Source organism: Hyla sarda, unplaced genomic scaffold (genome assembly GCF_029499605.1).
Source record: "Hyla sarda isolate aHylSar1 unplaced genomic scaffold, aHylSar1.hap1 scaffold_2105, whole genome shotgun sequence".
Lineage (NCBI taxonomy): Eukaryota > Metazoa > Chordata > Amphibia > Anura > Hylidae > Hyla > Hyla sarda.
Window position 1 is genome coordinate 21,965 of NW_026608769.1, and position 24,942 is coordinate 46,906.

The 24,942-nt window shown below is 48.8% G+C and overlaps 7 non-coding genes and 2 pseudogenes across 7 annotated transcripts; all 9 read right to left on the reverse strand.

The window, feature by feature from the left end:
- Positions 1 to 907: 907 nt before the first annotated feature.
- Positions 908 to 1,098, reverse strand: LOC130319263 (U2 spliceosomal RNA). The gene has a single exon (XR_008865500.1). It is a non-coding gene; the product is annotated as a U2 spliceosomal RNA (small nuclear RNA).
- A 2,079-nt stretch (positions 1,099 to 3,177) lies between these two features.
- Positions 3,178 to 3,368, reverse strand: LOC130319264 (U2 spliceosomal RNA). The gene has a single exon (XR_008865501.1). It is a non-coding gene; the product is annotated as a U2 spliceosomal RNA (small nuclear RNA).
- Positions 3,369 to 5,455: 2,087 nt separating this feature from the next.
- On the reverse strand, positions 5,456 to 5,646 carry LOC130319265 (U2 spliceosomal RNA). Its single transcript, XR_008865502.1, has one exon. It is a non-coding gene; the product is annotated as a U2 spliceosomal RNA (small nuclear RNA).
- Positions 5,647 to 7,728: 2,082 nt separating this feature from the next.
- On the reverse strand, positions 7,729 to 7,902 carry LOC130319278 (U2 spliceosomal RNA; annotated as a pseudogene).
- A 5,836-nt stretch (positions 7,903 to 13,738) lies between these two features.
- On the reverse strand, positions 13,739 to 13,888 carry LOC130319280 (U2 spliceosomal RNA; annotated as a pseudogene).
- Positions 13,889 to 15,984: 2,096 nt separating this feature from the next.
- LOC130319259 (U2 spliceosomal RNA) lies at positions 15,985 to 16,175 on the reverse strand. The gene has a single exon (XR_008865497.1). It is a non-coding gene; the product is annotated as a U2 spliceosomal RNA (small nuclear RNA).
- A 2,097-nt stretch (positions 16,176 to 18,272) lies between these two features.
- On the reverse strand, positions 18,273 to 18,463 carry LOC130319266 (U2 spliceosomal RNA). Its single transcript, XR_008865503.1, has one exon. It is a non-coding gene; the product is annotated as a U2 spliceosomal RNA (small nuclear RNA).
- A 2,095-nt stretch (positions 18,464 to 20,558) lies between these two features.
- LOC130319267 (U2 spliceosomal RNA) lies at positions 20,559 to 20,749 on the reverse strand. Its single transcript, XR_008865504.1, has one exon. It is a non-coding gene; the product is annotated as a U2 spliceosomal RNA (small nuclear RNA).
- A 2,093-nt stretch (positions 20,750 to 22,842) lies between these two features.
- LOC130319268 (U2 spliceosomal RNA) lies at positions 22,843 to 23,033 on the reverse strand. The gene has a single exon (XR_008865505.1). It is a non-coding gene; the product is annotated as a U2 spliceosomal RNA (small nuclear RNA).
- Positions 23,034 to 24,942: the final 1,909 nt, after the last annotated feature.

Genomic DNA, 24,942 nt, shown 5'->3' on the forward strand with positions numbered 1-24,942 from the left:
AGGCCAAATATGTGTGACATTTCTGCGACTTTAGCTTCTAGAGCATTTTTACAACATTATACATAGGTGCTGAATACATAAAAAGCGACTGTTCAGCGACAGACAAGTCGCATCGGCTGAAAGTAGGCCAGAATGTCAGTCCATGTTGGAGCAGGTTTAGATACAGTCTAAAGCATAGATCTCAAAGTCTGTGCACAGAATTTAGCAAGGGCCTCGCACCTTCTGATGCATCAGGTAGGTGCACAATAGCATAGCCTAACCCTCTGTACTTTGGTCTATATTGATGCGGGACATAGACAGCCAGCTGATGACCAATCCATTAGTGCAATGGATGGCTGGAAGCATTTGTCTTTGCCTTTGCAATACCACAGAAGCAATGCATGGTCAATGTACAGCAATGACACACCTGTGTGAACAGCCAGGAGACCCCCCCCCCCCCCCCCCATGTTATGTTACATAGTTACATAGTTAGTACGGTCGAAAAAAGACATATGTCCATCACGTTCAACCAGGGAATTAAGGGGTAGGGGTGTGGCGCGATATTGGGGAAGGGATGAGATTTTATATTTCTTCATAAGCATTAATCTTATTTTGTCAATTAGGAACATTCAGCACCCACCCGCTATCAAGGCAGCTGCCTATCATGTCATGCCCTACCTGCACAGGTGTGCTGGCTACTCAAATGATCCAATTAAGGAGGCCATTTAGTCAGCAGCAGCAGAAGTCCTGTGCCTGGACGCTCCAACAGGGGCCAGACACAAGCAGAAGCAGAAGCAGCAGAAGCAGCAGCAGCACCACCTTTTGTTTTTTGGCTGCAGCAGCAGCAAGGCCCACAGGGCTGGCTAGCTGGCTAGCCAGCAAGCAGGTAGCAATGAAAGTAGGAATCTTTCTTTTTAACCCTGTAAGGGGGTGGTGCACTGTACCCGAAGATACTGCCATATCGGGTCAATGCATAGGGCGACGGAAGCAAGCTTCGAAATCGGCCCCCGTTCTCAAAAATCCATTTAATATATGGTCCCCAGATAGGGGACGTATCAGATATTAAACTGATAAGAACAGATACTACACTTGATCTTAGCCAAAAGGCCGAGAAGCGATAACCGTGAAAGGGGCGGGCCCAACAAGGTCCCCTTCATGGGCACTATCACTGCTTGCTGTCAGGGAGGCTGCCAGACAATTTTCCATGCACACTCTGGGCTGGGGGGCAGTCAACCACCAGTACACACAGCAGAACCTAAACCCATACCATTATTGCTAAGCAGCAAGACAGGGGCCCATTGCACTCCCACGGGGCCTTTTTAAATGCAATCCATAACCCGGATTTGCCAGGAACCCTTCTTACTCCTCCTACTTGCATGTGACACTGGGCTTAGGATCTGCATAGGAAACACACACACAAGCACACACCTACCTTTGTTGCCTGCAGATGCCTCCTTGGCTGTCCCCAAACGGTATCAAACCAACACCCACGGGAAGCTGTAAGCATAGAGGACATGCCTGCACCCCATTGGACTTACCTGTGTGGGTTAAATCCGGGTTATTTGACAACCTATGGCGGTGATGGTTCTGCTCAGGCAGAGCAGTGCTGATGCTCCTCATAAAGCTGTCGCTGCTGTGAAGGTTCTAGGTGACATCACAAATCCCTTTGGTTACATACACAACAAAGCTGGGTTGTTGTTGTTTACACTCTGCAAGGCCTGTGGAAGTGAGTGACATCATAGCACTGTAGTTCTGAGGGTTCAAGATGGATGCAACAATCTCCTGTTGCTTCTATGAAGGCCGTAATAGACGACATCACCAAACAGCTCCATAGTCACATACACAGCAAAGGAGAGATGTTGTTTACACCTAGTGATGTCAGTGGTATTGAGTGACATCACAGCACAGTGCTAAGGCTCCTGGGCCTGGACACAGCAGCGGCTGCAATATCTCAACGGAGAATACGTTTATATCTATGTGTGTGTGTGCGCATATATATATATATATATATATATATATATATATATATATATTTCTCCGCCGAAATCACTTTTAAACCCATTTCCACCTTTTTTTCCCTTCTCTTCCTCTTACTTTTTTTTCACGTTTTTTTACGTTTTTCTCCTTTTCGCCTCTTTTCTGGGCGTATTATTCTTCTTTTTCTTCTTTTTTTTCGTCTAATGCATACCCCATCAGTGCAGCAATGCTTATTCAATACCGCCAGCAGATGGAGACACTGGGGGATAATTTTCTAAGGATTTATACTGATTTTTCCTGTCTGAATTTGTCGCACAGAAAGTTGCAGGCCAAATATGTGTGACATTTCTGCGACTTTAGCTTCTAGAGCATTTTTACAACATTATACATAGGTGCTGAATACATAAAAAGCGACTGTTCAGCGACAGACAAGTCGCATCGGCTGAAAGTAGGCCAGAATGTCAGTCCATGTTGGAGCAGGTTTAGATACAGTCTAAAGCATAGATCTCAAAGTCTGTGCACAGAATTTAGCAAGGGCCTCGCACCTTCTGATGCATCAGGTAGGTGCACTATAGCATAGCCTAACCCTCTGTACTTTGGTCTATATTGATGCGGGACATAGACAGCCAGCTGATGACCAATCCATTAGTGCAATGGATGGCTGGAAGCATTTGTCTTTGCCTTTGCAATACCACAGAAGCAATGCATGGTCAATGTACAGCAATGACACACCTGTGTGAACAGCCAGGAGACCCCCCATGTTATGTTACATAGTTACATAGTTAGTACGGTCGAAAAAAGACATATGTCCATCACGTTCAACCAGGGAATTAAGGGGTAGGGGTGTGGCGCGATATTGGGGAAGGGATGAGATTTTATATTTCTTCATAAGCATTAATCTTATTTTGTCAATTAGGAACATTCAGCACCCACCCGCTATCAAGGCAGCTGCCTATCATGTCATGCCCTACCTGCACAGGTGTGCTGGCTACTCAAATGATCCAATTAAGGAGGCCATTTAGTCAGCAGCAGCAGAAGTCCTGTGCCTGGACGCTCCAACAGGGGCCAGACACAAGCAGAAGCAGAAGCAGCAGAAGCAGCAGCAGCACCACCTTTTGTTTTTTGGCTGCAGCAGCAGCAAGGCCCACAGGGCTGGCTAGCTGGCTAGCCAGCAAGCAGGTAGCAATGAAAGTAGGAATCTTTCTTTTTAACCCTGTAAGGGGGTGGTGCACTGTACCCGAAGATACTGCCATATCGGGTCAATGCATAGGGCGACGGAAGCAAGCTTCGAAATCGGCCCCCGTTCTCAAAAATCCATTTAATATATGGTCCCCAGATAGGGGACGTATCAGATATTAAACTGATAAGAACAGATACTACACTTGATCTTAGCCAAAAGGCCGAGAAGCGATAACCGTGAAAGGGGCGGGCCCAACAAGGTCCCCTTCATGGGCACTATCACTGCTTGCTGTCAGGGAGGCTGCCAGACAATTTTCCATGCACACTCTGGGCTGGGGGGCAGTCAACCACCAGTACACACAGCAGAACCTAAACCCATACCATTATTGCTAAGCAGCAAGACAGGGGCCCATTGCACTCCCACGGGGCCTTTTTAAATGCAATCCATAACCCGGATTTGCCAGGAACCCTTCTTACTCCTCCTACTTGCATGTGACACTGGGCTTAGGATCTGCATAGGAAACACACACACAAGCACACACCTACCTTTGTTGCCTGCAGATGCCTCCTTGGCTGTCCCCAAACGGTATCAAACCAACACCCACGGGAAGCTGTAAGCATAGAGGACATGCCTGCACCCCATTGGACTTACCTGTGTGGGTTAAATCCGGGTTATTTGACAACCTATGGCGGTGATGGTTCTGCTCAGGCAGAGCAGTGCTGATGCTCCTCATAAAGCTGTCGCTGCTGTGAAGGTTCTAGGTGACATCACAAATCCCTTTGGTTACATACACAACAAAGCTGGGTTGTTGTTGTTTACACTCTGCAAGGCCTGTGGAAGTGAGTGACATCATAGCACTGTAGTTCTGAGGGTTCAAGATGGATGCAACAATCTCCTGTTGCTTCTATGAAGGCCGTAATAGACGACATCACCAAACAGCTCCATAGTCACATACACAGCAAAGGAGAGATGTTGTTTACACCTAGTGATGTCAGTGGTATTGAGTGACATCACAGCACAGTGCTAAGGCTCCTGGGCCTGGACACAGCAGCGGCTGCAATATCTCAACGGAGAATACGTTTATATCTATGTGTGTGTGTGCGCATATATATATATATATATATATATATATATATATATATATATATATATATTTCTCCGCCGAAATCACTTTTAAACCCATTTCCACCTTTTTTTCCCTTCTCTTCCTCTTACTTTTTTTTCACGTTTTTTTACGTTTTTCTCCTTTTCGCCTCTTTTCTGGGCGTATTATTCTTCTTTTTCTTCTTTTTTTTCGTCTAATGCATACCCCATCAGTGCAGCAATGCTTATTCAATACCGCCAGCAGATGGAGACACTGGGGGATAATTTTCTAAGGATTTATACTGATTTTTCCTGTCTGAATTTGTCGCACAGAAAGTTGCAGGCCAAATATGTGTGACATTTCTGCGACTTTAGCTTCTAGAGCATTTTTACAACATTATACATAGGTGCTGAATACATAAAAAGCGACTGTTCAGCGACAGACAAGTCGCATCGGCTGAAAGTAGGCCAGAATGTCAGTCCATGTTGGAGCAGGTTTAGATACAGTCTAAAGCATAGATCTCAAAGTCTGTGCACAGAATTTAGCAAGGGCCTCGCACCTTCTGATGCATCAGGTAGGTGCACTATAGCATAGCCTAACCCTCTGTACTTTGGTCTATATTGATGCGGGACATAGACAGCCAGCTGATGACCAATCCATTAGTGCAATGGATGGCTGGAAGCATTTGTCTTTGCCTTTGCAATACCACAGAAGCAATGCATGGTCAATGTACAGCAATGACACACCTGTGTGAACAGCCAGGAGACCCCCCATGTTATGTTACATAGTTACATAGTTAGTACGGTCGAAAAAAGACATATGTCCATCACGTTCAACCAGGGAATTAAGGGGTAGGGGTGTGGCGCGATATTGGGGAAGGGATGAGATTTTATATTTCTTCATAAGCATTAATCTTATTTTGTCAATTAGGAACATTCAGCACCCACCCGCTATCAAGGCAGCTGCCTATCATGTCATGCCCTACCTGCACAGGTGTGCTGGCTACTCAAATGATCCAATTAAGGAGGCCATTTAGTCAGCAGCAGCAGAAGTCCTGTGCCTGGACGCTCCAACAGGGGCCAGACACAAGCAGAAGCAGAAGCAGCAGAAGCAGCAGCAGCACCACCTTTTGTTTTTTGGCTGCAGCAGCAGCAAGGCCCACAGGGCTGGCTAGCTGGCTAGCCAGCAAGCAGGTAGCAATGAAAGTAGGAATCTTTCTTTTTAACCCTGTAAGGGGGTGGTGCACTGTACCCGAAGATACTGCCATATCGGGTCAATGCATAGGGCGACGGAAGCAAGCTTCGAAATCGGCCCCCGTTCTCAAAAATCCATTTAATATATGGTCCCCAGATAGGGGACGTATCAGATATTAAACTGATAAGAACAGATACTACACTTGATCTTAGCCAAAAGGCCGAGAAGCGATAACCGTGAAAGGGGCGGGCCCAACAAGGTCCCCTTCATGGGCACTATCACTGCTTGCTGTCAGGGAGGCTGCCAGACAATTTTCCATGCACACTCTGGGCTGGGGGGCAGTCAACCACCAGTACACACAGCAGAACCTAAACCCATACCATTATTGCTAAGCAGCAAGACAGGGGCCCCACATTGCACTCCCACGGGGCCTTTTTAAATGCAATCCATAACCCGGATTTGCCAGGAACCCTTCTTACTCCTCCTACTTGCATGTGACACTGGGCTTAGGATCTGCATAGGAAACACACACACAAGCACACACCTACCTTTGTTGCCTGCAGATGCCTCCTTGGCTGTCCCCAAACGGTATCAAACCAACACCCACGGGAAGCTGTAAGCATAGAGGACATGCCTGCACCCCATTGGACTTACCTGTGTGGGTTAAATCCGGGTTATTTGACAACCTATGGCGGTGATGGTTCTGCTCAGGCAGAGCAGTGCTGATGCTCCTCATAAAGCTGTCGCTGCTGTGAAGGTTCTAGGTGACATCACAAATCCCTTTGGTTACATACACAACAAAGCTGGGTTGTTGTTGTTTACACTCTGCAAGGCCTGTGGAAGTGAGTGACATCATAGCACTGTAGTTCTGAGGGTTCAAGATGGATGCAACAATCTCCTGTTGCTTCTATGAAGGCCGTAATAGACGACATCACCAAACAGCTCCATAGTCACATACACAGCAAAGGAGAGATGTTGTTTACACCTAGTGATGTCAGTGGTATTGAGTGACATCACAGCACAGTGCTAAGGCTCCTGGGCCTGGACACAGCAGCGGCTGCAATATCTCAACGGAGAATACGTTTATATCTATGTGTGTGTGTGCGCATATATATATATATATATATATATATATATATATATATATATTTCTCCGCCGAAATCACTTTTAAACCCATTTCCACCTTTTTTTCCCTTCTCTTCCTCTTACTTTTTTTTCACGTTTTTTTACGTTTTTCTCCTTTTCGCCTCTTTTCTGGGCGTATTATTCTTCTTTTTCTTCTTTTTTTTCGTCTAATGCATACCCCATCAGTGCAGCAATGCTTATTCAATACCGCCAGCAGATGGAGACACTGGGGGATAATTTTCTAAGGATTTATACTGATTTTTCCTGTCTGAATTTGTCGCACAGAAAGTTGCAGGCCAAATATGTGTGACATTTCTGCGACTTTAGCTTCTAGAGCATTTTTACAACATTATACATAGGTGCTGAATACATAAAAAGCGACTGTTCAGCGACAGACAAGTCGCATCGGCTGAAAGTAGGCCAGAATGTCAGTCCATGTTGGAGCAGGTTTAGATACAGTCTAAAGCATAGATCTCAAAGTCTGTGCACAGAATTTAGCAAGGGCCTCGCACCTTCTGATGCATCAGGTAGGTGCACTATAGCATAGCCTAACCCTCTGTACTTTGGTCTATATTGATGCGGGACATAGACAGCCAGCTGATGACCAATCCATTAGTGCAATGGATGGCTGGAAGCATTTGTCTTTGCCTTTGCAATACCACAGAAGCAATGCATGGTCAATGTACAGCAATGACACACCTGTGTGAACAGCCAGGAGACCCCCCATGTTATGTTACATAGTTACATAGTTAGTACGGTCGAAAAAAGACATATGTCCATCACGTTCAACCAGGGAATTAAGGGGTAGGGGTGTGGCGCGATATTGGGGAAGGGATGAGATTTTATATTTCTTCATAAGCATTAATCTTATTTTGTCAATTAGGAACATTCAGCACCCACCCGCTATCAAGGCAGCTGCCTATCATGTCATGCCCTACCTGCACAGGTGTGCTGGCTACTCAAATGATCCAATTAAGGAGGCCATTTAGTCAGCAGCAGCAGAAGTCCTGTGCCTGGACGCTCCAACAGGGGCCAGACACAAGCAGAAGCAGAAGCAGCAGAAGCAGCAGCAGCACCACCTTTTGTTTTTTGGCTGCAGCAGCAGCAAGGCCCACAGGGCTGGCTAGCTGGCTAGCCAGCAAGCAGGTAGCAATGAAAGTAGGAATCTTTCTTTTTAACCCTGTAAGGGGGTGGTGCACTGTACCCGAAGATACTGCCATATCGGGTCAATGCATAGGGCGACGGAAGCAAGCTTCGAAATCGGCCCCCGTTCTCAAAAATCCATTTAATATATGGTCCCCAGATAGGGGACGTATCAGATATTAAACTGATAAGAACAGATTTTTTGATTGAAAGAGCTTTATTTTCCGTTCAGTCATTACAAGTCGTACAATAAATTACAGTCACACAAAGCATGATAGTACAATACACAGCAAAGGTTCCCTAAGCTATACATCGCACACCATGCTACTCTAACATTCAGCTCAATCCTGCAATAGAAAAGCACAAGAGATCAAACAAAAACCAAATAATACAATCTGTGATCGGGGTAGGGGTGTGGGCGACTATGTGGGGGTAGGGAGGGGGCGGATCACAGGGCCAAACTGTTGGGCTGTATCTTCAGGGAGACATGGGAGAAGGAGAGGGGTCTTCACTCCTCTTCTTCCTCATCAACGGCCGAGCTGTCCAAGATGGAATAGTCTCTAAGCAGGTTCTTGATGAACCTGCGGCAGTCCCGGACGGACATGTTTTCCCTGTTGATCACGAGGCGGTTCCTGGAGAGCCACACTGCGTCCTTAAAACAGTTCATAAGGCGCCAGGCCTCCTGGATGGCCTCCACGTCGTGGGTCCCAGGGAACAGGCCGTAAAGCACCGAATGGTACGATAGGCAGCTCCTGGGCACTGAGTCTCTGAGTTCCTGTTCTAGGGCGTCCAACAGACCCTGTGCAAAGGGGCACTGCCAAAACACGTGGAAAGATGTTTCCTCCACGTAGGGGCAACGGGGGCAGTACCGGGTCTTGCACAGGTTGCGGGCATGCATGAATGACCTGAGAGAGAGACCTCCCATGACGGCCATCCACGACAAGTCCTTGTGTCCATTGGTAAGCCGCTTTGAGGCCACATTGTTCCAAACTGTCTCTGCAGTGGCTGCGGGGAGTCCCGGAACCAGCTCGGTCGAGTCCTTAGCTCGGATGAGCTTGTGGATTGTCTTTGGCTTCCATAGGTCTGGTTTCAGTCCTTCCAGCTGGTGCTCCCTCACAAACCGGACAACATCCCCATAGAACCAGGGAGTGTTCCAGTTGTAAGGGATGGAGCTGTCCCACTTGTCCCAGCCCAGCTGTCTCCAGAGGGGCATGAGAAGCAAGCGAGACATGGACCTGCCCGCTGAGCCAGTCTTTTCTACAAGAGTCCGCTGCACCGTGACACATGCAAAGGAGGCCCTCAGCAGAGCGGGGATGTCGGGTATTCCCTTCCCACCCTTGCGGGGTTCCTTGTACATCACGGTCCTCTTGACTCTGTCCATTTTGCCCCAGACGAAGCCAAACACTGTCCGGGTGATGGCCTTGCAAACGGTGGTATGGGGAGGCCAGGCCTGTGCGGTATATTGGAGCACAGGCAAAACTTCACTCCGCAGGACAAGTGCCTTGCCTTCCATCGTGAGCTTTCTGGAGCTCCACAGTCCGATCTTCGAGTTTATCCTTCCTAGTCGGTCTTGCCAAGACTTAAGGGCCGCTCCTTCCTTCCCGAACCAGACTCCAAGAATTTGAATGAAGTCCGGCTTGACAGCAAAGGGGAAGGGGGCGGAAGAAGCCAGGTGCCATTCCCCGAAGAGCATGGCCTCCGACTTCCCGCAGTTGACTTTTGCCCCCGAAGCTCTGCCGAAGTCCTCGCAGGTCTGGACGAGTGCAGTCACCGAACGCTGGTCAGCGCAGAAGACGGTCACGTCGTCCATGTAGAGCGAGCACTTGACCTCGTGGCGATCTGGTCCTGGTGCGGTGATCCCTCTGATCTCTCCATTCTGCCGGATAGTCTCAGCGAAGAGCTCTATAACACAAACAAAAAGGAGAGGTGAAAGAGGGCAGCCTTGTCTAACCCCTGAAAGAATGGAAAAGGGGTCAGTCTTCCAGCCGTTCACCAACACCGTGCTGTAAATGTCAAAATACATAACGTTAACAAAAGAGCAAAACATCTTCCCCAGACCCAGCCTGCGCAAAACCCTGTCCATGAATGCGTGGGAGACACGGTCGAACGCCTTCTCCTGATCTAAGCTGACCAGGGCGGCGCGGCCCCCGCGGTCCTGGATGTAATGGACCGTGTCTCTCACAAGGGCAAGGCTGTCGGCAATCCTGCGGCCAGGAATGCTGCAGGTCTGGTCCGGATGGACGATCTGCCCCATGACAGGTTTCAGCCTGTTGGCCAGCACCTTGGCGAGGATCTTGTAGTCCACGTTCAGGAGAGAGATGGGACGCCAGTTTTTCAGGTCACATCTCTCCCCCTTCCGCTTATACAAGATCGTGATCATCCCTTCCCTCAACGACGGAGGCATTCTGCCCCCCACCACCATCTCCTCGTACACCTCCAACAGGTCCGGACAGATCAGGTCACCCAGCGCTACGTAGAGCTCGGCCGGGAGACCGTCACTGCCCGGGGTCCTGCCGGGCTTAAAGGATTTAGCGGCAGAGAGCAGCTCCCCCACCGTCAAGGGATCGTCCATTGCCGCCGCACCTGCGGGATCAACAACGTTAGTGACACCTGACAGGAACCTCTCGGCGGCTTCGGGGTCGGATGACTTGGGGGCGTAGAGGTTGCTGTAGAAGTCGTGGACGACCCCCATCACTTCCTCCTTGCCGCTCCTCATGTGTCCGGTCTCATCTCGTAGCTCAGTCAGGGGCGTGTGGCCGGCATGGAGCTTCCTGAAAAAGAAAGAGTTACATTTCTCACCCTTCTCCAGGTTCTCCACCTTGGAACGAAAGACGATTCGCTTGGATTCCTCCTCAAAGTGCCTTTTCAAGCTCTTTTTGGTCTCCTCCAGCTCCTCCCTGACGTCCCAGCCACACTGGAGCAGGTCCTGCAGGGACCGCAGCTCGCGCTGCAGTTTCCTCAAGTCCCACTTCTTCGCACACGCCTGTTGTCTGCCTTTTGCCTGAAAGAAACAACGGAATTCGACTTTAACATATTCCCACCAATCGCTGATGCACTTGAACAGACATTTGTCATTTCGCCATACAAGGTAAGCATCCCTAAGTTCCTCCATGACCTCCCTCTGCTCCAACAGGGCACAATTCAACTTCCAGGAGCCCGGGCCAGGTGGGAATCCATGGCCCAGAGTCCCCCGGAATCGAATGGCCCTGTGGTCAGAGAAGAAGCAGGGGACCATAGAGTACGACACCTTTCTGACTGCTCTCGAAGTGAAGATGAAGTCTATCCGAGAACGGAGCGAGCCATCGGGGCGGCTCCACGTATAGTTTACGGAGCCGTTCCCGATGGACCCGACAACGTCCTGCAAGGATGCCTCCGTCACCATCTCGATCAGCAGTTTAGACGTCACGTCCAGGTTGGCGGATGTGCCAGAACTGCGCCCGTCCACCTCAATGGGGCAGTTGAAGTCACCACCCAACACTACTGCCCTAGTGGTGGCGAGTTCAGCCCGCAGGGCCTGGAGAACCTCCAGTCGGACATCCCTCTCAGGGGAGGCATACACGTTGATGAGCCGCACGGGCTCACCCGCCCAGGAACCGTCTGCGACAAGAAGTCTGCCACAGACGAGCTCCCGGACGGAATCAAGTGCAAAGTTACCTCCCCTGATCAGGATGGCCACCCCCGCAGACCTATTGTCACCCCCACCAGACCAGTAGGAAGGGCCGTGAGGCCACTGCCTGGCCAGATGGTTGTAAGACCTAGAAGCAGACAAAGCACATTCCTGCAACATGAAAACATCACACCTCTGGGAATCTAAGAACGTAAGAACAGTCTGAAATCTAAACCAAGCTCTAATACTCCTCACATTAATGCAGAAGATGTTGAGATCAGCCATGGGAATAAAAAGGGAGGTTAGTTCTGATACTAGTTACCAGTCTGGTCGGACGGGTCTTCTTCTCTGGCGCCTGTCGGCTCCTGTGGCTTCTCGTAGCGCCCTTCTAAGAACTCGTCGTAGACCGTGTTGGACGGAGTGTCCAGGATTTTCTTGACCTCTGGGTCCTGCAGCAGCTCCTCCATAGATTGAGCTTGGACTGGCTCTGCTTGGACCTGCTCCACTTGGGCCTGCTCCATCACCTCCTCTCCTTCTGAAGCTTCAAGGCTCTCACAGACCTGCTCCATCTCCTCCTCCTCATCTGAAGCTTGAGGGGTCTCGCAGGTCTCGATTATCTTTCTTTTGTGGGACTCTTCTGATACGTTGTCCCTTCCTTTCCTCTTCCTCTGTATGGTACCTGGGGGAGGAAGCACAGGAAAGTCCTCCGAAGGGCGGGCACCAGCAGCTGGAGGGGGGTTAGGTGCTGCTGGGCCAGGAGAGAAAGGAGGCTGGGTGGGGCGGGGGGCAGGAGAGAGTGCCCGGGCAGGGGAGGACGGGGCAGGGGTGGGCCGGGCAGGGGAGGACGGGGCAGGGGTGGGCCGGGCAGGGGAGGACGGGGCAGGGGTGGGCCGGGGTGGGGTACGGGGGGCAGGGGTGGGCCGGGGTGGGGTACGGGGGGCAGGGGTGGGGCGGGATGGGGCAGGAGGGGCGGGGGTGGGACGGGATGGGGCAGGAGGGGCAGGGGTGGGACGGGATGGGGCAGATGGGGCAGGGGTGGGACGGGATGGGGCAGGGGTGGGGCGGGATGGGGCAGGGGTGGGACGGGATGGGGCAGGAGATGGGGCGGGAGGGGCAGGGGATGGGGCGGGAGGGGCAGGGGAGGGGCGGGACGGGGCAGGGGTGGTGGCTTTCGCCTTCTTACCCTCCTTGGTCGGCTTGGCCATCCGTGGTGTTGGCTCCGGAGCTGGGGCTGGCTTCGGTGCTCTCGCTGCCACAGATGCCCATGTTCTCTCCCTCTGGGGGCAGTCCTTGTAGCTGTGGGCTGCCAGTCCGCAGAGGTTGCAGGTCTTGCTCTTGGGGCAGTCCTTGGTCGTGTGACCTGTCACACGGCAATACCTGCAGGCATCCTCCGTACAGTCCTTGCCCTCGTGGCCCATCTTGCCACATCTCCTGCAGGTCTGCGGCATGTCCGGGTAGAAGATAAGTCCTGTGGAGTTGCCCAAGGAAAATGTCGTTGGCAGGTGCTGTAGTCCGTCTGGAGAAGCAGGGTTCTTGTTGAGTCTGACGACCACAGACCACTTGCAGGTCCAGTATCCGAGTGAGTTCAGGATGCGGGTGGGCTCCCTCACCACGGTGCAGAAGCGCTTCAGGAAGGTCGAGATGTCCGTGCCTGGGGTGTGTGGGTTCCGCATTGAGACCGTCACCCGCCTCTCCTCTCTTTGAATAAGGCAGTTGCCCACAAAGCGAGAGAAAGGGGATTCGGGACTCGCCGCTTTCACCACCTCCCAGTATCTTCTACAGGTCCCAATGGTGGCAAAGGTGATGTAGAAGATTCCCGAAAAGAAGGTTGCTATTCCCAGGGTGTCAGCCGTGGGGAAGCCTTGATCCGCCAGCATCTTCTTGCAGAACACGTCGTGGGACATGTCCGGCACCCTTCCGTCCACGGGCTTGAGCTTCAAGGCAACAGTCTGCCTCATCCAGGGCTCCAGGGTTGGAGCTTCCAGGTTAGGAATTCTGCCGCCCTTCTGCCTTGCCGTGGTGGAGGTTGAAGCTTGCTGTGGTTGGGGCTGGACCTCCAGGCCTTGCCCTGCAGCCTCCTGGGTGGACTTGCTGGTTGAGGCCATGGCTTCTTCCAGCAGGCTCTTTTCCGCTTCCTTGCTTGCTTGTGGAGAGAGGCTTCGCAAAGTCTTCTTTCCCGGGTGGGAGGAGCTATGCAGATCCGGTCCCGGTGGGAGGAGCTATGCAAATCCTTCTCCAGAGGCAGCGAGTTTCTTCGAAAAGATTCTGCGCCGCCTTCCTCTTCGCCGCTGTTCCGGAATTCACCGCCGATTCCCTTCTTCCAGGTTCTTCGTCGGCTTCTTCCGGAGCTGCAGTCTTCAAGATCTTCTCCTTCTTCAGATGTTCCGAGGCAGGCAGGAGACGATCTTCAGGTGGTATGCTCTAGAGAAATGCGGTTCTAATAAGAACGAAAAGTACTGCAATCGTACTACGCAAAATCTCTACCACAATGCTTGGAGTTCTTCAGACCGTAGCGATCATGGTATCTCCCCTGCCAGGTAAGTAAACTGATAAGAACAGATACTACACTTGATCTTAGCCAAAAGGCCAAGAAGCGATAACCGTGAAAGGGGCGGGCCCAACAAGGTCCCCTTCATGGGCACTATCACTGCTTGCTGTCAGGGAGGCTGCCAGACAATTTTCCATGCACACTCTGGGCTGGGGGGCAGTCAACCACCAGTACACACAGCAGAACCTAAACCCATACCATTATTGCTAAGCAGCAAGACAGGGGCCCATTGCACTCCCACGGGGCCTTTTTAAATGCAATCCATAACCCGGATTTGCCAGGAACCCTTCTTACTCCTCCTACTTGCATGTGACACTGGGCTTAGGATCTGCATAGGAAACACACACACAAGCACACACCTACCTTTGTTGCCTGCAGATGCCTCCTTGGCTGTCCCCAAACGGTATCAAACCAACACCCACGGGAAGCTGTAAGCATAGAGGACATGCCTGCACCCCATTGGACTTACCTGTGTGGGTTAAATCCGGGTTATTTGACAACCTATGGCGGTGATGGTTCTGCTCAGGCAGAGCAGTGCTGATGCTCCTCATAAAGCTGTCGCTGCTGTGAAGGTTCTAGGTGACATCACAAATCCCTTTGGTTACATACACAACAAAGCTGGGTTGTTGTTGTTTACACTCTGCAAGGCCTGTGGAAGTGAGTGACATCATAGCACTGTAGTTCTGAGGGTTCAAGATGGATGCAACAATCTCCTGTTGCTTCTATGAAGGCCGTAATAGACGACATCACCAAACAGCTCCATAGTCACATACACAGCAAAGGAGAGATGTTGTTTACACCTAGTGATGTCAGTGGTATTGAGTGACATCACAGCACAGTGCTAAGGCTCCTGGGCCTGGACACAGCAGCGGCTGCAATATCTCAACGGAGAATACGTTTATATCTATGTGTGTGTGTGCGCATATATATATATATATATATATATATATATATATATATATATATATTTCTCCGCCGAAATCACTTTTAAACCCATTTCCACCTTTTTTTCCCTTCTCTTCCTCTTACTTTTTTTTCACGTTTTTTTACGTTTTTCTCCTTTTCGCCTCTTTTCTGGGCGTATTATTCTTCTTTTTCTTCTTTTTTTTCGTCTAATGCATACCCCATCAGTGCAGCAATGCTTATTCAATACCGCCAGCAGATGGAGACACTGGGGGATAATTTTCTAAGGATTTATACTGATTTTTCCTGTCTGAATTTGTCGCACAGAAAGTTGCAGGCCAAATATGTGTGACATTTCTGCGACTTTAGCTTCTAGAGCATTTTTACAACATTATACATAGGTGCTGAATACATAAAAAGCGACTGTTCAGCGACAGACAAGTCGCATCGGCTGAAAGTAGGCCAGAATGTCAGTCCATGTTGGAGCAGGTTTAGATACAGTTTAAAGCATAGATCTCAAAGTCTGTGCACAGAATTTAGCAAGGGCCTCGCACCTTCTGATGCATCAGGTAGGTGCACAATAGCATAGCCTAACCCTCTGTACTTTGGTCTATATTGATGCGGGACATAGACAGCCAGCTGATGACCAATCCATTAGTGCAATGGATGGCTGGAAGCATTTGTCTTTGCCTTTGCAATACCACAGAAGCAATGCATGGTCAATGTACAGCAATGACACACCTGTGTGAACAGCCAGGAGACCCCCCCCCCCCCCCCATGTTATGTTACATAGTTACATAGTTAGTACGGTCGAAAAAAGACATATGTCCATCACGTTCAACCAGGGAATTAAGGGGTAGGGGTGTGGCGCGATATTGGGGAAGGGATGAGATTTTATATTTCTTCATAAGCATTAATCTTATTTTGTCAATTAGGAACATTCAGCACCCACCCGCTATCAAGGCAGCTGCCTATCATGTCATGCCCTACCTGCACAGGTGTGCTGGCTACTCAAATGATCCAATTAAGGAGGCCATTTAGTCAGCAGCAGCAGAAGTCCTGTGCCTGGACGCTCCAACAGGGGCCAGACACAAGCAGAAGCAGAAGCAGCAGAAGCAGCAGCAGCAGCACCACCTTTTGTTTTTTGGCTGCAGCAGCAGCAAGGCCCACAGGGCTGGCTAGCTGGCTAGCCAGCAAGCAGGTAGCAATGAAAGTAGGAATCTTTCTTTTTAACCCTGTAAGGGGGTGGTGCACTGTACCCGAAGATACTGCCATATCGGGTCAATGCATAGGGCGACGGAAGCAAGCTTCGAAATTGGCCCCCGTTCTCAAAAATCCATTTAATATATGGTCCCCAGATAGGGGACGTATCAGATATTAAACTGATAAGAACAGATACTACACTTGATCTTAGCCAAAAGGCCGAGAAGCGATAACCGTGAAAGGGGCGGGCCCAACAAGGTCCCCTTCATGGGCACTATCACTGCTTGCTGTCAGGGAGGCTGCCAGACAATTTTCCATGCACACTCTGGGCTGGGGGGCAGTCAACCACCAGTACACACAGCAGAACCTAAACCCATACCATTATTGCTAAGCAGCAAGACAGGGGCCCATTGCACTCCCACGGGGCCTTTTTAAATGCAATCCATAACCCGGATTTGCCAGGAACCCTTCTTACTCCTCCTACTTGCATGTGACACTGGGCTTAGGATCTGCATAGGAAACACACACACAAGCACACACCTACCTTTGTTGCCTGCAGATGCCTCCTTGGCTGTCCCCAAACGGTATCAAACCAACACCCACGGGAAGCTGTAAGCATAGAGGACATGCCTGCACCCCATTGGACTTACCTGTGTGGGTTAAATCCGGGTTATTTGACAACCTATGGCGGTGATGGTTCTGCTCAGGCAGAGCAGTGCTGATGCTCCTCATAAAGCTGTCGCTGCTGTGAAGGTTCTAGGTGACATCACAAATCCCTTTGGTTACATACACAACAAAGCTGGGTTGTTGTTGTTTACACTCTGCAAGGCCTGTGGAAGTGAGTGACATCATAGCACTGTAGTTCTGAGGGTTCAAGATGGATGCAACAATCTCCTGTTGCTTCTATGAAGGCCGTAATAGACGACATCACCAAACAGCTCCATAGTCACATACACAGCAAAGGAGAGATGTTGTTTACACCTAGTGATGTCAGTGGTATTGAGTGACATCACAGCACAGTGCTAAGGCTCCTGGGCCTGGACACAGCAGCGGCTGCAATATCTCAACGGAGAATACGTTTATATCTATGTGTGTGTGTGCGCATATATATATATATATATATATATATATATATATATATATATATTTCTCCGCCGAAATCACTTTTAAACCCATTTCCACCTTTTTTTCCCTTCTCTTCCTCTTACTTTTTTTTCACGTTTTTTTACGTTTTTCTCCTTTTCGCCTCTTTTCTGGGCGTATTATTCTTCTTTTTCTTCTTTTTTTTCGTCTAATGCATACCCCATCAGTGCAGCAATGCTTATTCAATACCGCCAGCAGATGGAGACACTGGGGGATAATTTTCTAAGGATTTATACTGATTTTTCCTGTCTGAATTTGTCGCACAGAAAGTTGCAGGCCAAATATGTGTGACATTTCTGCGACTTTAGCTTCTAGAGCATTTTTACAACATTATACATAGGTGCTGAATACATAAAAAGCGACTGTTCAGCGACAGACAAGTCGCATCGGCTGAAAGTAGGCCAGAATGTCAGTCCATGTTGGAGCAGGTTTAGATACAGTCTAAAGCATAGATCTCAAAGTCTGTGCACAGAATTTAGCAAGGGCCTCGCACCTTCTGATGCATCAGGTAGGTGCACAATAGCATAGCCTAACCCTCTGTACTTTGGTCTATATTGATGCGGGACATAGACAGCCAGCTGATGACCAATCCATTAGTGCAATGGATGGCTGGAAGCATTTGTCTTTGCCTTTGCAATACCACAGAAGCAATGCATGGTCAATGTACAGCAATGACACACCTGTGTGAACAGCCAGGAGACCCCCCCCCCCCCCCCATGTTATGTTACATAGTTACATAGTTAGTACGGTCGAAAAAAGACATATGTCCATCACGTTCAACCAGGGAATTAAGGGGTAGGGGTGTGGCGCGATATTGGGGAAGGGATGAGATTTTATATTTCTTCATAAGCATTAATCTTATTTTGTCAATTAGGAACATTCAGCACCCACCCGCTATCAAGGCAGCTGCCTATCATGTCATGCCCTACCTGCACAGGTGTGCTGGCTACTCAAATGATCCAATTAAGGAGGCCATTTAGTCAGCAGCAGCAGAAGTCCTGTGCCTGGACGCTCCAACAGGGGCCAGACACAAGCAGAAGCAGAAGCAGAAGCAGCAGAAGCAGCAGCAGCACCACCTTTTGTTTTTTGGCTGCAGCAGCAGCAAGGCCCACAGGGCTGGCTAGCTGGCTAGCCAGCAAGCAGGTAGCAATGAAAGTAGGAATCTTTCTTTTTAACCCTGTAAGGGGGTGGTGCACTGTACCCGAAGATACTGCCATATCGGGTCAATGCATAGGGCGACGGAAGCAAGCTTCGAAATCGGCCCCCGTTCTCAAAAATCCATTTAATATATGGTCCCCAGATAGGGGACGTATCAGATATTAAACTGATAAGAACAGATACTACACTTGATCTTAGCCAAAAGGCCGAGAAGCGATAATCGTGAAAGGGGCGGGCCCAACAAGGTCCCCTTCATGGGCACTATCACTGCTTGCTGTCAGGGAGGCTGCCAGACAATTTTCCATGCACACTCTGGGCTGGGGGGCAGTCAACCACCAGTACACACAGCAGAACCTAAACCCATACCATTATTGCTAAGCAGCAAGACAGGGGCCCATTGCACTCCCACGGGGCCTTTTTAAATGCAATCCATAACCCGGATTTGCCAGGAACCCTTCTTACTCCTCCTACTTGCATGTGACACTGGGCTTAGGATCTGCATAGGAAACACACACACAAGCACACACCTACCTTTGTTGCCTGCAGATGCCTCCTTGGCTGTCCCCAAACGGTATCAAACCAACACCCACGGGAAGCTGTAAGCATAGAGGACATGCCTGCACCCCATTGGACTTACCTGTGTGGGTTAAATCCGGGTTATTTGACAACCTATGGCGGTGATGGTTCTGCTCAGGCAGAGCAGTGCTGATGCTCCTCATAAAGCTGTCGCTGCTGTGAAGGTTCTAGGTGACATCACAAATCCCTTTGGTTACATACACAACAAAGCTGGGTTGTTGTTGTTTACACTCTGCAAGGCCTGTGGAAGTGAGTGACATCATAGCACTGTAGTTCTGAGGGTTCAAGATGGATGCAACAATCTCCTGTTGCTTCTATGAAGGCCGTAATATACGACATCTCCAAACAGCTCCATAGTCACATTCACAGCAAAGGAGAGATGTTGTTTACACCTAGTGATGTCAGTGGTATTGAGTGACATCACAGCACAGTGCTAAGGCTCCTGGGCCTGGACACAGCAGCGGCTGCAATATCTCAACGGAGAATACGTTTATATCTATGTGTGTGTGTGCGCATATATATATATATATATATATATATATATATATATATATATATTTCTCCGCCGAAATCACTTTTAAACCCATTTCCACCTTTTTTTCCCTTCTCTTCCTCTTACTTTTTTTTCACGTTTTTTTACGTTTTTCTCCTTTTCGCCTCTTTTCTGGGCGTATTATTCTTCTTTTTCTTCTTTTTTTTCGTCTAATGCATACCCCATCAGTGCAGCAATGCTTATTCAATACCGCCAGCAGATGGAGACACTGGGGGATAATTTTCTAAGGATTTATACTGATTTTTCCTGTCTGAATTTGTCGCACAGAAAGTTGCAGGCCAAATATGTGTGACATTTCTGCGACTTTAGCTTCTAGAGCATTTTTACAACATTATACATAGGTGCTGAATACATAAAAAGCGACTGTTCAGCGACAGACAAGTCGCATCGGCTGAAAGTAGGCCAGAATGTCAGTCCATGTTGGAGCAGGTTTAGATACAGTCTAAAGCATAGATCTCAAAGTCTGTGCACAGAATTTAGCAAGGGCCTCGCACCTTCTGATGCATCAGGTAGGTGCACAATAGCATAGCCTAACCCTCTGTACTTTGGTCTATATTGATGCGGGACATAGACAGCCAGCTGATGACCAATCCATTAGTGCAATGGATGGCTGGAAGCATTTGTCTTTGCCTTTGCAATACCACAGAAGCAATGCATGGTCAATGTACAGCAATGACACACCTGTGTGAACAGCCAGGAGACCCCCCCCCCCCCCCCCCCCATGTTATGTTACATAGTTACATAGTTAGTACGGTCGAAAAAAGACATATGTCCATCACGTTCAACCAGGGAATTAAGGGGTAGGGGTGTGGCGCGATATTGGGGAAGGGATGAGATTTTATATTTCTTCATAAGCATTAATCTTATTTTGTCAATTAGGAACATTCAGCACCCACCCGCTATCAAGGCAGCTGCCTATCATGTCATGCCCTACCTGCACAGGTGTGCTGGCTACTCAAATGATCCAATTAAGGAGGCCATTTAGTCAGCAGCAGCAGAAGTCCTGTGCCTGGACGCTCCAACAGGGGCCAGACACAAGCAGAAGCAGAAGCAGCAGAAGCAGCAGCAGCACCACCTTTTGTTTTTTGGCTGCAGCAGCAGCAAGGCCCACAGGGCTGGCTAGCTGGCTAGCCAGCAAGCAGGTAGCAATGAAAGTAGGAATCTTTCTTTTTAACCCTGTAAGGGGGTGGTGCACTGTACCCGAAGATACTGCCATATCGGGTCAATGCATAGGGCGACGGAAGCAAGCTTCGAAATCGGCCCCCGTTCTCAAAAATCCATTTAATATATGGTCCCCAGATAGGGGACGTATCAGATATTAAACTGATAAGAACAGATACTACACTTGATCTTAGCCAAAAGGCCGAGAAGCGATAACCGTGAAAGGGGCGGGCCCAACAAGGTCCCCTTCATGGGCACTATCACTGCTTGCTGTCAGGGAGGCTGCCAGACAATTTTCCATGCACACTCTGGGCTGGGGGGCAGTCAACCACCAGTACACACAGCAGAACCTAAACCCATACCATTATTGCTAAGCAGCAAGACAGGGGCCCATTGCACTCCCACGGGGCCTTTTTAAATGCAATCCATAACCCGGATTTGCCAGGAACCCTTCTTACTCCTCCTACTTGCATGTGACACTGGGCTTAGGATCTGCATAGGAAACACACACACAAGCACACACCTACCTTTGTTGCCTGCAGATGCCTCCTTGGCTGTCCCCAAACGGTATCAAACCAACACCCACGGGAAGCTGTAAGCATAGAGGACATGCCTGCACCCCATTGGACTTACCTGTGTGGGTTAAATCCGGGTTATTTGACAACCTATGGCGGTGATGGTTCTGCTCAGGCAGAGCAGTGCTGATGCTCCTCATAAAGCTGTCGCTGCTGTGAAGGTTCTAGGTGACATCACAAATCCCTTTGGTTACATACACAACAAAGCTGGGTTGTTGTTGTTTACACTCTGCAAGGCCTGTGGAAGTGAGTGACATCATAGCACTGTAGTTCTGAGGGTTCAAGATGGATGCAACAATCTCCTGTTGCTTCTATGAAGGCCGTAATAGACGACATCACCAAACAGCTCCATAGTCACATACACAGCAAAGGAGAGATGTTGTTTACACCTAGTGATGTCAGTGGTATTGAGTGACATCACAGCACAGTGCTAAGGCTCCTGGGCCTGGACACAGCAGCGGCTGCAATATCTCAACGGAGAATACGTTTATATCTATGTGTGTGTGTGCGCATATATATATATATATATATATATATATATATATATATATATATTTCTCCGCCGAAATCACTTTTAAACCCATTTCCACCTTTTTTTCCCTTCTCTTCCTCTTACTTTTTTTTCACGTTTTTTTACGTTTTTCTCCTTTTCGCCTCTTTTCTGGGCGTATTATTCTTCTTTTTCTTCTTTTTTTTCGTCTAATGCATACCCCATCAGTGCAGCAATGCTTATTCAATACCGCCAGCAGATGGAGACACTGGGGGATAATTTTCTAAGGATTTATACTGATTTTTCCTGTCTGAATTTGTCGCACAGAAAGTTGCAGGCCAAATATGTGTGACATTTCTGCGACTTTAGCTTCTAGAGCATTTTTACAACATTATACATAGGTGCTGAATACATAAAAAGCGACTGTTCAGCGACAGACAAGTCGCATCGGCTGAAAGTAGGCCAGAATGTCAGTCCATGTTGGAGCAGGTTTAGATACAGTCTAAAGCATAGATCTCAAAGTCTGTGCACAGAATTTAGCAAGGGCCTCGCACCTTCTGATGCATCAGGTAGGTGCACAATAGCATAGCCTAACCCTCTGTACTTTGGTCTATATTGATGCGGGACATAGACAGCCAGCTGATGACCAATCCATTAGTGCAATGGATGGCTGGAAGCATTTGTCTTTGCCTTTGCAATACCACAGAAGCAATGCATGGTCAATGTACAGCAATGACACACCTGTGTGAACAGCCAGGAGACCCCCCCCCCCCCCCCCCATGTTATGTTACATAGTTACATAGTTAGTACGGTCGAAAAAAGACATATGTCCATCACGTTCAACCAGGGAATTAAGGGGTAGGGGTGTGGCGCGATATTGGGGAAGGGATGAGATTTTATATTTCTTCATAAGCATTAATCTTATTTTGTCAATTAGGAACATTCAGCACCCACCCGCTATCAAGGCAGCTGCCTATCATGTCATGCCCTACCTGCACAGGTGTGCTGGCTACTCAAATGATCCAATTAAGGAGGCCATTTAGTCAGCAGCAGCAGAAGTCCTGTGCCTGGACGCTCCAACAGGGGCCAGACACAAGCAGAAGCAGAAGCAGCAGAAGCAGCAGCAGCACCACCTTTTGTTTTTTGGCTGCAGCAGCAGCAAGGCCCACAGGGCTGGCTAGCTGGCTAGCCAGCAAGCAGGTAGCAATGAAAGTAGGAATCTTTCTTTTTAACCCTGTAAGGGGGTGGTGCACTGTACCCGAAGATACTGCCATATCGGGTCAATGCATAGGGCGACGGAAGCAAGCTTCGAAATCGGCCCCCGTTCTCAAAAATCCATTTAATATATGGTCCCCAGATAGGGGACGTATCAGATATTAAACTGATAAGAACAGATACTACACTTGATCTTAGCCAAAAGGCCGAGAAGCGATAATCGTGAAAGGGGCGGGCCCAACAAGGTCCCCTTCATGGGCACTATCACTGCTTGCTGTCAGGGAGGCTGCCAGACAATTTTCCATGCACACTCTGGGCTGGGGGGCAGTCAACCACCAGTACACACAGCAGAACCTAAACCCATACCATTATTGCTAAGCAGCAAGACAGGGGCCCATTGCACTCCCACGGGGCCTTTTTAAATGCAATCCATAACCCGGATTTGCCAGGAACCCTTCTTACTCCTCCTACTTGCATGTGACACTGGGCTTAGGATCTGCATAGGAAACACACACACAAGCACACACCTACCTTTGTTGCCTGCAGATGCCTCCTTGGCTGTCCCCAAACGGTATCAAACCAACACCCACGGGAAGCTGTAAGCATAGAGGACATGCCTGCACCCCATTGGACTTACCTGTGTGGGTTAAATCCGGGTTATTTGACAACCTATGGCGGTGATGGTTCTGCTCAGGCAGAGCAGTGCTGATGCTCCTCATAAAGCTGTCGCTGCTGTGAAGGTTCTAGGTGACATCACAAATCCCTTTGGTTACATACACAACAAAGCTGGGTTGTTGTTGTTTACACTCTGCAAGGCCTGTGGAAGTGAGTGACATCATAGCACTGTAGTTCTGAGGGTTCAAGATGGATGCAACAATCTCCTGTTGCTTCTATGAAGGCCGTAATAGACGACATCACCAAACAGCTCCATAGTCACATACACAGCAAAGGAGAGATGTTGTTTACACCTAGTGATGTCAGTGGTATTGAGTGACATCACAGCACAGTGCTAAGGCTCCTGGGCCTGGACACAGCAGCGGCTGCAATATCTCAACGGAGAATACGTTTATATCTATGTGTGTGTGTGCGCATATATATATATATATATATATATATATATATATATATATATATATATATTCTCCGCCGAAATCACTTTTAAACCCATTTCCACCTTTTTTTCCCTTCTCTTCCTCTTACTTTTTTTTCACGTTTTTTTACGTTTTTCTCCTTTTCGCCTCTTTTCTGGGCGTATTATTCTTCTTTTTCTTCTTTTTTTTCGTCTAATGCATACCCCATCAGTGCAGCAATGCTTATTCAATACCGCCAGCAGATGGAGACACTGGGGGATAATTTTCTAAGGATTTATACTGATTTTTCCTGTCTGAATTTGTCGCACAGAAAGTTGCAGGCCAAATATGTGTGACATTTCTGCGACTTTAGCTTCTAGAGCATTTTTACAACATTATACATAGGTGCTGAATACATAAAAAGCGACTGTTCAGCGACAGACAAGTCGCATCGGCTGAAAGTAGGCCAGAATGTCAGTCCATGTTGGAGCAGGTTTAGATACAGTCTAAAGCATAGATCTCAAAGTCTGTGCACAGGAATTTAGCAAGGGCCTCGCACCTTCTGATGCATCAGGTAGGTGCACAATAGCATAGCCTAACCTTCTGTACTTTGGTCTATATTGATGCGGGACATAGACAGCCAGCTGATGACCAATCCATTAGTGCAATGGATGGCTGGAAGCATTTGTCTTTGCCTTTGCAATACCACAGAAGCAATGCATGGTCAATGTACAGCAGCAATGACACACCTGTGTGAACAGCCAGGAGACCCCCCCCCCCCCCCCCCCCATGTTATGTTACATAGTTACATAGTTAGTACGGTCGAAAAAAGACATATGTCCATCACGTTCAACCAGGGAATTAAGGGGTAGGGGTGTGGCGCGATATTGGGGAAGGGATGAGATTTTATATTTCTTCATAAGCATTAATCTTATTTTGTCAATTAGGAACATTCAGCACCCACCCGCTATCAAGGCAGCTGCCTATCATGTCATGCCCTACCTGCACAGGTGTGCTGGCTACTCAAATGATCCAATTAAGGAGGCCATTTAGTCAG